The 15,358-nt window shown below is 45.0% G+C and overlaps 1 protein-coding gene across 1 annotated transcript in view; it reads left to right on the forward strand.

Moving 5' to 3' along the window:
* The window catches only part of pdzd8 (PDZ domain containing 8), a 60,231-nt gene that overhangs the window by 6,475 nt on the left and 38,398 nt on the right, over positions 1-15,358 (forward strand). The window lies entirely within an intron of this gene.

The following is a 15,358-nucleotide window of genomic DNA, read 5'->3' on the forward strand; positions in this document are numbered from 1 at the left end:
ATCCCAGGCACACGTATGTGGCACTTGCAGGCTGTCCTGATGTCACGGATTAGCCAGGCTCTGAAGTAACTTAATATGGGCGATCGCAGGTCTTTTTCATGGCCTGCTGTAACAATGAATGGCAAACCACTCCCAGAATCCTTTGTTAAGATGGAGGCAATTGCTCAATTAACACGACGTGTTGCTGCAGCCACCCTATGGTGGGTGGAGGCGAAGTGTGTGAGTTAGGGCACAATTTCTCACTCTTGTTGGGTAATGAAAGTGGAATAAGTACTACTACAATTTGATAAATATGAAAAATGTACTCAATTAACGCAAAAGAAAAGCATTGAGCAAAAGCAATGTTAGTTACGCAAACGGTGAAGGATGGAGACATTCCAGGAGCAATTGCTTGAACAAGTGCATGGACATCTTCACTATTACACCACACTGAAAATGTAAGCATTGTCCTTCATGTGATTGTAAGTGAGGGTTGTGTAATAGCATTTTTCTAATGGCTCTCTGCAGAGTACATGTAGCTATCACTTATTCATTCAGTCACAGTACAGCCCGTTAGGCCTGGGGGAGTCACAGTACAGCGCGTTAGGCTTGGGGGAGTCACAGTACAGCCCGTTAGGCCTGGGGGAGTCACAGTACAGCGCGTTAGGCCTGGGGGAGTCACAGTACAGCGCGTTAGGCCTGGGGGAGTCACAGTACAGCGCGTTAGACCTGGGGGAGTCACAGTACAGCACGTTAGACCTGGGGGAGTCACAGTACAGCGCGTTAGGCCTGAGGGAGTCACAGTACAGCATGTTAGGCCTGGGGGAGTCACAGTACAGCATGTTAGGCCTGGGGGAGTCACAGTACAGCGCGTTAGCCCTGCTGTGTGACCAGGCCCTGCGTCACATGGGCTAGTGTGTGGGTCTGATCCTGGACGAGTCACAGTACAGCATGTTAGGCCAGGAGGAGTCACAGTACAGCGTGTTCGGCCTGCTGTGTGACCCTGCCCTGCATCACATGGGCTAATGAGGGTGGGAAAGCAGAAGTAGGCCACTACCAGATGAGGACAGGGAGGTCACTGGAGAGGCTGCAGGAGAGTAGGCCCCAAATTCAGGATGGAGAGTTTGACGCTCAAAAAGACAAGTTCAGTAGTTTTGGTTCAGTATTTTTCCTTTTGGATAAAAAGGGGGGGGGGGGGTTGGCTTGTGTTGCCAGTGAATGAAAGTGGCCTCATGGGGAAGTCCCAACAGTTTTTGTTTGCTGGGCATCATTTTTAAAAAAGACCGTTAAAATCTAACATTTTAATCTCAAATTCTGAGCGTCAAAGATCTCAACGGAAAGTATCATTTTCAAGACATGCCACCCTTGGGAAAATTATTTCCGCGAGGCTGCCTCACTTTGGGTAAACAGCCTTTCTTCTTGGTCGTTAAGGATATAATGTCCTTAACTTTTCTGGCATTGATTGATTGAGCTTTCGTCAAGTGCAGGCCTCTTCATCCCTGGTCTTAGAGAGACCTTTGTTGGTCAATTATGTGGAGAGCATTTTATTGATCGCATAAAGCAGCCGATCAGCTAGCATGCTTCCATGACTGTGACGTTGTGGGGAGGATAAAATTAGCAGCAACATATCGAAAGTGTGACCTTGGATGGTCAGTGTTTAATTGACTGTCACTGCATCTCAGTGATGTGGGAGGTCTTATTGGGCAATTTAGTAAAATCTCATTTCCCAGTGTGAATTGCAAATCACTTCATACAAATTGCAAATCAAAGCGTACTGGAAGGCGTTTTACAAATGTACAGGGAATATGTTAATACATTTAAATAAGCCATTAAGTATCCAGGCCTCCCTTGAGGTAGTGCTGTGTGTTAGAAAGGCAACTCCTTTTTAAGAAGTGAGTCTTCTGTGACTGATTGGGTAGAGAATTATTATGCTGAAATGTGTTTATTCATGGAGAATGTGGCATTTCATTTCATATTAGGCAGTTCTATAAAGCAAGCAAAGTTGTTCTGGGGCCAGCAAACCCCTGAGCATTTAATAATTTTTCCTGGGCAATATCCAAATCTTTCTCCTGTCTGCGTATGCAAGCGTCACACTGGAGACTTGGTTTCAGGGGACATACTTTAAACAGGAACGAGAGACTGCAGATATTTTCGAACAGTATGTATACAGTGAGAAACAACGTATTGCTCTGCTTTCTGCAACACCAGAGTACTGCATCAGATCGCATACCGTGCCCCTATTTCAAGGATTATGTAAAATTATGTCTGCAGAAATCCTGTTCCTGAGCGATTATTGAAACGTTTCAAGATTTATTGTATTGAAATTTTAGGTACAGCACTATAGTAGTACAGCAGTGGAGCTGTTACCCTGGAGTACTGTGTGGAGTTTAATAAAGGAAACGTAAGTAACACTGTGTAAGGGCACAACACATCCACAGTTCACAGTGGGTCCCCACTCTGGAGTGAACATAAGAGACTGAAAGCTTCATGCTGAAATGTTTTCCATCTTCAAGGCAAATCGCTTTACCGCTGACCACCAATCAATTAACCAGATTTGATCTGGTTCCCATGGCAACAAATTGCAAGATCAAGGGAGGTGAATTAAAGATTTCAGATGACCGATTGCACTGTTCTAAGTGCATTCTGTTATCCTGTATAACAGGAGTCTATGAGCCTCTAAGTGGCTCAGTGGGTAAAGGCTGAGTCCTGTAGCCAATCGGCTTTAAGCGGAGTGGGCACAGTGGGATTTGTAGTTCTATCACCCCCAGGTTTTGGTGGGTTTGAGTTGTAGTCCCCCATTGGTTCTTCTTGCCTAAGCACCAGGTCCTCATAGGCTCCCAACCTCGCCTCTACTCCAGTCGATGACTCCTTCCATTTATGTTGTATATCGTGAATCTTGTGGCTCACTGGTAAGGGCATTGTCAGAGATTGATTTTAAGTTTGGGAGAAAAGTGGTTGCCAATGCTATGAATGAAAACGGTAATGGTACATCCACAATGCCCCTTTCAATTGTGTAGCTCCAGTTTCAGAACCTTATTTAATGCAGAGAGGTTTAAATCTGTTTAGAATGGTGGAACCTTGGGCCGTGAGTTTAAGTTGGGGCCCTTTCACTGAATTAGTAGTTCAACCAACTCTATCATTTCTTTTCACTCTAGTCATGCATGTCTGGTGTGTATGCTTCCAGGAAAGTAGTTAAACTTAAACAAATGTCAAGCATAAGTGCTAGCATATTCTTCTGTGCAGATTACCATTCTGCCCAGCAGCTGTTGAGTTCTTTGCAGGCATTCGAGCTTACTGGCCTTGGACTTTCTTGTCAGTTTGTCAAAGATAACACTGACGCAGCGTGTGCAGATGACCCGTGTTCGTTGAGATTCTTAAACCTCTTCAGATGAGCAATTCAAGTGAAGACTTGCCTGTTCCCATAAAGCAGCAGTCACTTTAAAGTTTTAGCATTCCCTCCACTGCTAGCCTGGCTGCTGTACGTGTTGGCATTGCTGCTGTTTCAACCTCTGAAAGTCGGCGTTGATCGTGCGTCGAACGCCATGCGTTTCTAAACGTGTGTGGTGACTTGTGAACCTGAGCAACGCAGTAGGCCTAACCTTCGCAGTGTCCTTCCCCATGGTCACTGCAGCGACTGGGATATAGCAGAGTAAAGCTGTAAAGCTGGCTGATCACGGGCAGATCGCAGCGCAGAGAGAGGCTGGTGCGTGCTGTCCCCGCTTGTCGCTGTGCCTCGTACAGACGTGCAACGGAGAGTGGCCCTGTGGCTTTGTGACTTCCTGAAAAAGGGGTTTCCTGTTCCTGTTGCATCGTTACCGCATTCAGTCCCCAAGGGACATATTTGTTGCCTACCAACTGATTCCACTGCATTCATATATCACTTTGACAAGCCTGAGATCTTGTCTTTGAAATATCAATCCATCCATCCATCCATCCATCCATCCATTATCTTAACCCGCTTATCCTGAACAGGGTCGCAGGGGGGCTGGAGCCTATCCCAGCATACATTGGGTGAAAGGCAGGAATACACCCTGGACAGATCGCCAGTCCATCACAGGGCACACGCACCATTCACTCACACCCTCATACCTATGGGCAATTTAGACTCTCCAATCAGCCTAACCTGCATGTCTTTGGACTGGGAGGAAACTGGAGTACCCGGAGGAAACCCACGCAGACACGGGGAGAACATGCAAACTCCACACAGAGAGGCCCTCGGCCGACGGGGATTCGAACCCAGGACCTCCTTGCTGTGAGACGGCAGTGCTAGCCACTGCACCATGCCCTGCCCTATTGGACTGACTTTCGCTGATGTTGCCACATATTGTATTATTATAAATGTATTGCAACCTATGCCCTGGATTGAAATGAAATATATTTTAATGACATTGCTCCACTTCAGAATATCAGAGAAAATATTGAAATTATTGCCAATTTTAGATATCGCAAAATATATTGTTGTGAAATATAAATTATCTTTTTTTTTATTCAAAAAGATACAGAAACTGACAAAACGTTTCACTATATTTCATATTTTAATGTTAAATTTTTGGCGGTAGTAACGATGCTTTCTCATATGCTGTGAGGTCAGAGATTATGATGTAATGGTTCTGCGGGTGCATTAACTTCAGGCCCTATCCATGAGCTTTTCGTGCCAGCGCATTGCAACCCCCCCCCCCCCCACCCCCCGGTAATGTTGGCCGTTACATAACTGCTCTCCACACATCTGTTATCCCCCACATGAACCTTCCTGCCTGTCGCGCTGCATTCTGGGAGAAGGGCACAGATAACATGTTTGATATGAGTACTTTTAAATGGGGACTTTGGCACCCTTAAGCTCTCGAGTTGCGGGAGATGATAGAGAGAGAGAGCAGGCTTGCCTTTCGGCCATTGTTCTCGTGAGCGTTTTTTCGGCAGACGTACTGTGCACTGGTTAATACGTGCGCTCGTCCGGTTGTGATTGTTTGTTTTTAATTAAGCTGTGCCCTCGGCTGGCTTAAGCCGGTTTTATTACATAAATGCCATATGGAAGGGATATGTGGAACTGGTTGAAAATGGTGTCATGCCACTGAATGCAGTTGACCATCACTCATGCGGATGGAGGAAAAAACAATTGAGGCAATGTGCACTTTTCTCTAAGCAACGTTTAGCGTTTGTTTGCCCTCTGATATCACCCGAGCAGGGGTTACGTAAGAGCTTTCTTCCCTTCCGGGCCGGGGACCGGTTCTCTGATTGAGATAACTAAAGTAAACTCGGGTTGCCCACGCATTGAAGTGGGAGTCCGCACATTGATGAGGAGGCTGGCTGAGAATGTGGGCAGTGTGTGTGGTACTGTAGAGACCCAGAACAAGCAGAGCCGTCCGCCGCACGACTACCCCCCCCCCCCCCCCCCGCCTGCCTATCTCTCATCACTCATCCGGCTGCTTCAGCCAGCTGCTGTGGAAATGTGCTTGTAAAGTTCAGTTCACGGATTTTTCCAAGTGCACTGTACCTCAGGGCTGTGCAACCAGTGGCCTGGGTGTTTAAAACAGTCTCTCGTTGCGCTGTCTTTGATCATTGCGAAGACAAAAATGAATAGTGTTTGCAATAATCAAAACTTGTGAGTATGTTCTGCTCTGCCTCTCCGTTGTGTCAGCATACCTCCCGCTGAAGATGAATAAGTAATCATTTACATTTACATTTTAGTCATTTGGCAGACGCTTTTAATCCAAAGCGACTTACAAGTGCATAGGTTCTACCACAAGTCAAAGCATCACATCCAGAACTAGAAAAATACACCTGGACTGCTGATTTTTTTTTATTTTATTTTTTTTTGGGGGGGGGGGGGTTAGACAGGGATAGGGGTATCAGAAGGGGGGGGCGGGGTAAATCAGGAGGGGTTTTATTAGAAAGCATCCGCTTTGTTTACACACGTGTGCAATACCTTGTTTTATAGATGGTCTGTGGAAAAAAACCCAAAAAAAGAAAAAACAAACCTGGAAAATAAGTGGAGCATGGCGTGTGAACAATGAATGTGTCCCGAGGGAAGCCGTTGAACAACCGCGTTGCTAACGGGTGTCGAAATGGGTGTTGGACTTTCGAGACGCCCCCTTAAGATTTCTATGGTTTTCGTCCATAGTGTGCATCTTGTGTCTGCGTGATGTAATTGTTTATGAAGTCGTTGTGGATGGTGCTAAAATTATTCAGACTTAACAGATGGTCAATGGGTGTGGATTCCAGGCTGAACGATGTCGGGGAGCTGGGCAGTTACTGGAAAGGCAAGCGACGCCTCTGCGCTACGCTGCTGCATTTTACATATGGATGTGTCACACAAGTCATGTATAAAGGGGCGTTATAATAAGCGTGACATTTTCCCTTACAGAATGGACACATTGTAGAGTAAGGAATGTAGAACCCCGTGATTGTGAGGATATGGGCGTTGAGGAATGTATGGACGTTTCGCCCGCCGCGTGATGTAACTTGACTCTACTGTACGTTGTGTGAGCTGGTCTGTGATGGACTGCCCTGGGTGCCTGTCGGTGCTTGGAAGTGCAGTTGGCACAGTGGTGGGTGAGTCTTTGTGCAGGTGGTGGGAAGCCTACTCACTTTATATAAGCATTAAATCATCTCTGGGCTCCGGGGCGGAAGAACAATTGGGTTTATTTATGGGGGTGTCTTGTCTGCCTTTTCAGATGGTGAGGTGGGTGAATTGGTGAGATAATGTCCATCTGTTTTTTCTTTTTCTTTTTTTATTTCCCCATTATTTCAAGCGGTGTCTTTAAATAAATCATCTCAGTTTTCATTAAGATGATCTATTTTTAAAAGTATGTTCCAACTAAGCATTGTTCTTAAAATTATTCATAGATCTATCCATTACAGCATCTATTGAGTCTCCCCTGTTATTGTCCCAGCCTGCCTGTGTTCAGTGTGTGTTGGGGGAAGGCAGGCTTGTGCTTTCCTCTGACAGTAACACAAATACCCACTCATTGCAGCAGTGGTATGCAAAAGAGCATCTCTGAACACACACCATGTCAAACCTCACCTAAGTGGATAGGCTACAGCAGCAGAAGACCAATTAGTCCAAAAAAAAAAAAACCTAATAAAGTGCTCACTAGAGTGTATGGTATAATTGCACTTTGAAACTGAAATTATATTTGAACAATGAAGATTTGGCAATATGAGGCTCCCTTTCATGTTCATTTTGTCACAGACAAACACATACCCCAGGTGCTTTCTCTATTAGATGTTTCTTTTTGTTTTGCGCTGCCGTTGCCTGCATTGTCTCAGGTTATCTAACACAAGGGCCCGGCAGCTTTTGTTCTCCACTGTTTGTGTTCGCTTATGAAATCCTCTAACCTTGTGCTATTCCTCTCCCGCTCATTTAAGGGGATATTGCCAAGAGCATTAGCCACCATTTTGTATCAGTCGGATATAAAATAGGATTTAGTCCCCTTCAATGGTTTGGAAAGTTAAGCTGGTTTTAGTGTTCAGATCTTTTGACTCTAAACTGCAGCACATAAAACAATTGTGCACGGAATTGCAATTGTGCTCATGGTGGTTTTGCTGAAAAGCCCTTCTTTTCCCCCAGATTACTGGGTTCACTGCAGAGGTTTTGAGCAGTTTGGAGCAAATGCATCATACCCTACATAATTTTATCTTACCATGTAATGACAAAACATGCATATAGTAGTTATGTGTGGTGTGTGTTATTTTCTGTGTTTAGCCTCAGCCAGAGAAGGCTCTGTGCTCTGTGCTGCCCCCCCCCCCCCTCTCCAGAACCCCACTGAATCCCCCCCCCCCTTCACCCCTGCTCTTTATTCAGCCCACCTTTGGGGCGTCACAGAGCTGAACGGAGGCAGCTTTCCTCCCTCCATTTCATGAGCTCCATACCAAGCTGTTCCCCGCCTCTGCAGCGCCAGCTCTAGGGCTTTCAGACGTGTGCTATGGGTTCTATCGTTCAGGGTTATGGGTGTGTACTGAACCTGAACCTGAACCTGAAGCTGAAGCTGAAGCTGAGAACGAGGTGCTAGGCTGAAGCAGACGCTGTGGGGCTGAAGTCGAATGCGCTGAATCACAAATGAATAATAACCGGTTTCACGCCTTTGTTTGTGTTCTACAGTCACTAACTTGCAGATGGGTGAGATGTATTTGCTGTGTACCTGAATTCAGTGTTCTGCCAGGTTTTCTGGCGGAAATCCTTCTCGAGGAGTGTTGAAGCCTTGCTTTGTTCCAAGCACGGAAATATTGCAAGCTGAAACTGTGCCACCAAAGTAATGGAGTTTGGATTTGTGGATGTCGTAGGTGAATGGGTAGGGTGTGTGTGAAATTATATTCTGGAATGTTCTGTAGTGTAAAAATACAGGAGCCTTCACCTTGAGTGCACAACGGGCCTGATGTGTATTCTGGATTTTGTTCCAAGCAGTTATTTTTAACTTTTCCCTGAACCCTTGTAAACACCAGTAGTTGTTCAGTCGTATGCTGGATTTAAATGATTGAGTAAATGAAATAATTGTGCCATTCCTAATACCAGTGCAGTCCGTATTCTCTGTCTGTGAGGCCCCCTTGTTATTATGATATTTGAATTTAGGATCATGGATCCCCTTTCCAGAAGTATTAATACTTTTCATTTATCATTTTATGTTGATCTGGATTTTGGGGACTGACTGGGTGTGTGATCAGAGAGGTGGGAGTAACATGCTCTCTGGCCTGTACTCCAGCGGGGAGGAATTACTCTGCTGAAGAGGATTACAGAATTTGACATTTTCTAATCGCAATATCAAATATAAGGGGATCCTCATCCTTAAAAAAAACCCATTCACTAATGAATCAGACAGGAACTGATAAGCTGAAGGATTTAATTCATTTAAACTTTTTATCATGCTTTCCAGACACAGGGGAAACCGTTTTGCCACCAATCTGGTTCAGACTAAATGTATTGCATCTTAATGGAGAAAGCGAGGGTTTTCTCTGCAACGTTGCTCAGTAGCGACCCCTCTGTTCATTCAGGCACTTGCGATCTGTGTGCATCAGCTGCTCAGGCCGCTGGCCCAGTACCTGTGGCAGGTCTGCTGGGGGATTTCGGTGTGAAAGGAGTGGGTATCGGATGTAAATGTGTTCTGAGGTCCGCTTCCGATTGCCCCCCTGCCTCCACTATTGATGTAGGAGACATTGGACAAAGCAAACGTTAGAAATATAATACTGTATATTTCTCCATGGAATAAGGTACAGAGAAAGCATTGAAGTACTAAAACCTAAAATATTATGTAGTTTATCTGGCATCTAGAATATTAATTGGTGGGGAATCCTGTACATATTGATGTTGTAAGATTTATTTTATAAATCTTATATGTAAGGGTATTTTTTACAGTATGAATAAAAGCTAAACTTCAAAACGGTTTGTGATTAGCAGGTTGGGTTTCCATGCTAACGAGGAACGCTTAGCCAGCACAGTTAGTGGAGCCCCAGTAATCGGCTCAAGGGCGTATAAGGAGTCTGCCAAAGTCAGAATGAGGGAAATATTTGCCATGGGAGTGGCATTTCAATGTGGCTTATGGACCCCAGTCCAGTACAAAATGGAGGGGGGAAATGTTTTAGGCCATAAGAAACAATAGGCCTTGCGTAGTCCTTCTTTCAAAAAGTCAGTTTGAAAGAGTTGTTAGTATACAGATACAAAATCAAGAAATGTTGTTGACACTATGCCAAAAAATACGAATGACTAATAAGAGCAATGTGTGAAGATTCCGGTTTTTAATGAAACGTTAATTAAAATGCATTAGCAGGAAAACTGAAAGGGAGTCTGAAAGGGCTCTGTGTAAAGGCAGTGGATCAATGCGTCACAGTTTTGTTAAGTCTCACGCTTTTAATTCTCTGGCGTGTTGGGTACACAACACAATCGCTGGGAGCACTGTGGCCGTCTTGTTTCATATCTTCTGAAGGTCTTTCATGCCTTCTAATCCGCGGCTTTGTTGCGGAGGTTTCCAATTTGAGCGTGACTTCACAGATTTAGCACCAACATGGCTGCTGGCACAGGACGGAACGGCCCAGAGGAAATGAGTCCTTTAAAAAACAAAATTTCCTGACCACTCCTGGGAGAGTTATAAATAGCTGCGCCGTCACATGATGCTCAATAATCGCATTTTCTCTTTGTTTATTTTTAGGACTGTTGAAAATGCTGGGATTTTCCTCAACTTTGTGGCAGTTAACCAATTATATCCATGTTTACCCAGGCTTGAATATAATTGGGGTTCTTCTAAACTGTAAAAAAAAAAAAAAAGAAGTTGTTTTTTAAATGACCTTACCGACCCGCAGTGGCCCAACAGGCTAAGATGCAGCAGATTTGCGGTTGCTGTTCGCTGCAGTTGCACACTGCCAAAAGGCAAGTTTGGCCGGCTCACGTGGAGTGGCATAATTGGCTCGCTGCTCCAGAGGGAGGGACTTGGCAGGGTTAATAGATCGCCACACAATAAAGCACCTCGGGCACTTTGGAATCACGCTCTCGAGCATGAGACGAGACGGCTTGAAGAATTGCTCTCCTTCGGGCCGCTGAGGGATGGGGTGTGGGCGCTGTATCTAAGACTAACTCTAATTGGATTACATGGGGTACGATTGGCTACCAAATTGGGCGAAAAAGGGAAAAATCAGAAATAAATTATGAAAATAATAATAATTACCTTGCCAAATATGGTTCTTGTTGGATGTGAACAAACTCTGTAACAGTTGTGCTTTCTGAGCAGGTGGAGGATCCGATTGTCATTTGGATGATTATAGGAATTTAAAATTTTTAGCTTACGCAGTTGCATTATAGATCGTCGCGTTTAAAGAGACTAAAGCGCAGTTTTGGGGGGTATTGTGCCAGAAGCTGGCCCTTTGGCGCTTGCATATATATGCGCTGTCCTTTAAAATGTTCTTCCATTCAATAAACGAACAGGCGATAGTAGACCGACGATGGTCTTTGGCGACTGCCAATATCTGTTAATTACCGTGGACGCGCCATGTCATATTTGTGATTGATATGTGGCCGCTGCGGGCAGCGCAGGCTGTGCGAGCGCTACCTGATAGCTAATTAAGTGGCGAGTTGGCCGGGGAGAGGGCCAGCGGGATGCATTTTTAATGACCGCCGCTCGTCAAAGCCGGCCACACGCGCTGTAAGCGATAGCCTTCATCCCCCGCGAGCTTCGCTGCCAAAGACAAAACGCAGGCATGTTTTCCAATTAACTTTGCTTTGTAGCGGAGAACCATCATCCATACCTCGCGCCTCAGGCCACCACCCCCCCCCCCCCCGGCCTCTCGCACGTAAAGGCCGCAGTGAGCGTGACTCAATCGCTGGTACTTTCTCTCCCCTGACCCACTTCACTTCCTCCTTTTGAGGTCAGACCCCTGGAATGCCCCTGTCTATGTTTCTCCATACTTAAAGACGGTAAAAGACGGTTCCCTTCTTGACCCTCCTTCCCCCCCCCTCTTGCCCCACCAAAGGTCATCTTGAAAAACAAGAATAGTTTACCGATACTTCTTGAAAGGATAAATGGATATCCGCTATTGTATTCTAGTTTAAAGATGGAAAATATCTTGATTACGTCCCAGATCGAGAAGTTGTGTCCCTGTGTTGCTGTCACTAAGGAAGTGGTGTGGCGGGTTCAGCCAGTGAGGTCACTTCCTGCGGGCGGCCCACGTGAGCAGGGCTGGTGGAGAGGCTGCTTTGTGCCCTGCTCTTCGCATTCCTCCATACTCCACATTCCTGGGACTGTCAAGGCTCCTGTTTACAGTAACAAAAGAGAGAGAGAGAGAGAGAGAGAGAGAGAGAGAGAGGCAGTGGGGCGAGGCTGTGTTCTGTTTGACCCACAAGAACCTTTTGTTCAGGATGAGCCTGTCTGGGTGGTTAGATTAGGTTTGATCTTCAAATTGAGGCTCAGTGCGTGTTTAGATTTTCCGTGAATACATCTTAAGTGAGAAAAGGGTTTCTTCAAAGTGTAAAAAACCAAAATAAACCACCAAAAAAAACCCCACTTATTTTAGTTCAATTTTTTCTTTGCAGCAGAATCTTTTAATCTTTTGCTATATTTAGAGATGGCATCATAAGTCTTCCTACATCTTTGTAATAAAGAAAGCACTATCAGTTAGAAATAAATGATCTTGTTGGTTCTGAAAGGAATCTAATAGAACCTTTGTGACAATTGCTTTTGAAAAACCTAAATCTAGAAGTTCTGTTGCATTAGTGAGTGAAGAGAATAAAATATGATGCCATGTTTAAAGTCAGGACCTCTCTTGAGTCATCCGCTGTCAGGCTGTCTGCGCTTTGCGTAAGTGGGCCATGAACTGTGATGAATCATATTTGTTTATGTCTCCAGGAAGTCAGCGCTAAAACTAGAATTGACATTATACCCGGGATTCGCACACTAATCTGACCTAATTCTTGGGCCAGGTCTTCTACCACACCTCTAGCTATTATTATTATAATTTTTTGGTGAACAATTGGAGAAGAAGATTTTTGCCTGACTCACCGCTGTGGCACATGAATCCAAAGCTGACGTGTGAGCCACTGTTTTCCCTTCCCCTACAGGTAGGAAATGGTACTGCTGGAGAGGTAGCGACTAATTTGCACCCCACAGATCAAACACAGTAGTAAAGGAGAGCTTTTGCTGATTGGGTGAGAGGTATAGCTCTCATAGATTGCAGCCAGCAGCCTCTGGGCACGTGTGGCCTTGGACAGAGCTAATGCGTCAGTGACCCACGGAGCACTGATTATCTGAAGCCCACCCCGGACCAGCCAGTTCAAATTCAACCATGTTCCACTACTATAATTGACTCATGAAAGGTGGCAGTGTAGCATAATGTTTGTGGAACAGGGCTTGTAACTCAAATGTTGTGGCCTTGACGTGAATCGCGTCAGTGAGATATCCAGCAGTGTAACTGTATTTTGTATGAATGTAAAAATGTAAGTTGTTATAGATAAGTGTGTCTGCCAAATGCCAAATCATTTAATGAAATGGTTGCGGCTCTAAAGTGTCAGGCCAAGAATTGTTTAGACTGTATGCCTTATTATAACAATTGTAGCCCCAATAACAATTGTAATTATAATCAGCTCTTAGTTACTTTTAATTACACCATTTGAATGTTGAAGGGGTACTCATGCTCTTAATACTGCATTATGTTAGAATTTCACCTCTGGCCTAGGCTGCAGGGTTCTGTTACTCTGGTTAGAGACGGAGATGTTTATTTTCTCAAACAACCACAGACACTCTTTCAGGTTTCACATGACCAGAGCCTGATGAAACCAGAGCAAACTGTCACACAGCACATGGGCTGCTGTGTCCTACATGTGACGCCAGAGAGGAACGTGGGCTTGGGCCGCTTCCAGAACATTCTGGGAAAAGTCTACTAAAATATAACTTTAGATGGTATTTATATTTTTGAAATTGGGTAACCAATATAGCTGTGATGCGTTTGGGGATGATTGTTTTTCCCACTTTAACGGAAAGGGGCTTAAGGAAGCATTTATATTTATTACAAATATGTCCAAAGAAGTGCTTAATCCATCAGCAGAATCTGGATTATCTGGATTTTCATCCCCTGCTCTATAATTACATTTAGTGCTGTTTTTCAACTTTCATTGCTTTGAAATAAAAAAATCTTTCAGCTGTAGAACTGTGAAATTGCTGGTTTCTGTTGCCTACGGGCTGCCCTGTTCAAATGCGTAACCATAACTGCTTCCTTTTGAGACACACCCGTTTCTAATATTTCCTGTTTCGAGAGGCTGGTCTTTCTAAGGATGTGATTTGCATTCAGCTGAATTTTTTGCATTGTTTCTGAAAACAGAGAATATGGTTCTAAGAAGGCTGCCTCTGAACACTAATGCAGTATGATGCAAATGGAAGGCCATGTTATTCCTTCAGAACCTTTATGAAGCCTTTTCTGGGCCCAGATGAACGACAGTGTCTCGCTTCCCTTATGGGAACGGGATGGATTATATATGTGTCGTGAATATGTGGACTTGTATGAATCTGGAAAATATAATACAAATATAATTCAGGGCAATGCGTTTCTGAATATCGTAATAACTGAAAAAGAATCATTTGTGCTTCTGCCTTTATATTCTGACCAGTTGCAGTGGGTTTGCTTGACAATTAATGTAATTAATGTAAACTATAGGCCACATATACTTCATAAATGGCAATATTTTCATTTTTTTAAGGGTTTGTGTGAAAGTGTTGGTGGGAGCTGAGATGGGCAGCTATGTTTAGAAACATCTGTAATCTACTTTGTCGGGATTTACTGTAAGGCGGTGCCTGAGGGATGCCTTCCACCCGGCAGTTAGCTCTGTCCTGACACTTGGCCCGCTCAAGTTCTTTGAATTGCCAGCACACCTGGTTTTTTCAAATGTATTTATCGGCTGCTAATTGCAGCCCACTAGGAGTCTGGCCAGACACTTCTTTGCTGTGGGAATAGGGCCCTGCCATTACTGTCTTGTCCATTACTTATGCCACTGTTACCTTCGCCAGCATCGCTAACCCTAATGGCTATTTCCTGAACCACTGTATTAATCGTCTTCCTGCTCCTCCTCCTCCTGTTCCAGCGAGTTCTGCTGTGGCCCACAGCGATGGATAAGTGACGCTGAATCTTGTTTGAGAGCTGGCTGGCGCTTTTTCAGGCTCTGGTGTTGTTGCCCTTTCCGGTGATTGGCATGAGCGGTTCCTGGGAAGTTCTCAGTTTGGCCAGTTTGGCCCAGAGATGGTGGTTGCGCTTGTTATACTTCTTGGCTTAGCAGGCAGAAGCCGGAAAGTGTCCGTCCATCCCTGATGGTGTTGCTCTGTTAATTGTTCCCTATACGTTTGAACACAATATCTGAACAGTATTTCACCCTGTTTTTTATCCCAGGTTTTGTCTGACCACAGTGGTGAGTCTGCTCATGCAGAGCTGGGCGAGGTCACTGCGTTGTGCCCCGGGGGCAGGAAATGGGCCGGGAGGGCAAACAATCAGGGCCCCACGGGGCAGGGGTGTTTCCTGGCAGAGCCCCCGGCTAGCGCTCCAGGGACACACCCATCCAGTCGCACGGCATTATGGGAACCAGGGTCGCGTCACGCCCCATACCGATTTCCATTGATTTAGCGTTTTTTTTTTTTTTCTGTGCCGTGTTTGATATCATATTATATTCTGGCAGCCTGTAGATGAGGGATGGCTGAATGTCTGTCAGACAGCAGTGCCGTGGGAACAGATCTTCTGATAAAATATACAGTGTTCTCCAGGGGTTCCTTCCTCACCTCTTTCAGATCCCCTTTTTTATGCAGCCACATGCCGGCCTGTCAGTGTGCTGTGTCATGTTTGAACTTTCATCTGAAACTGTCTGCACTTCCTCAAACCGCGGGCTCCTGCTCGGTGTTTGACTGAGTCAGTGGATTGAGTCACT

This window comes from Conger conger, chromosome 18 (genome assembly GCF_963514075.1).
Source record: "Conger conger chromosome 18, fConCon1.1, whole genome shotgun sequence".
Lineage (NCBI taxonomy): Eukaryota > Metazoa > Chordata > Actinopteri > Anguilliformes > Congridae > Conger > Conger conger.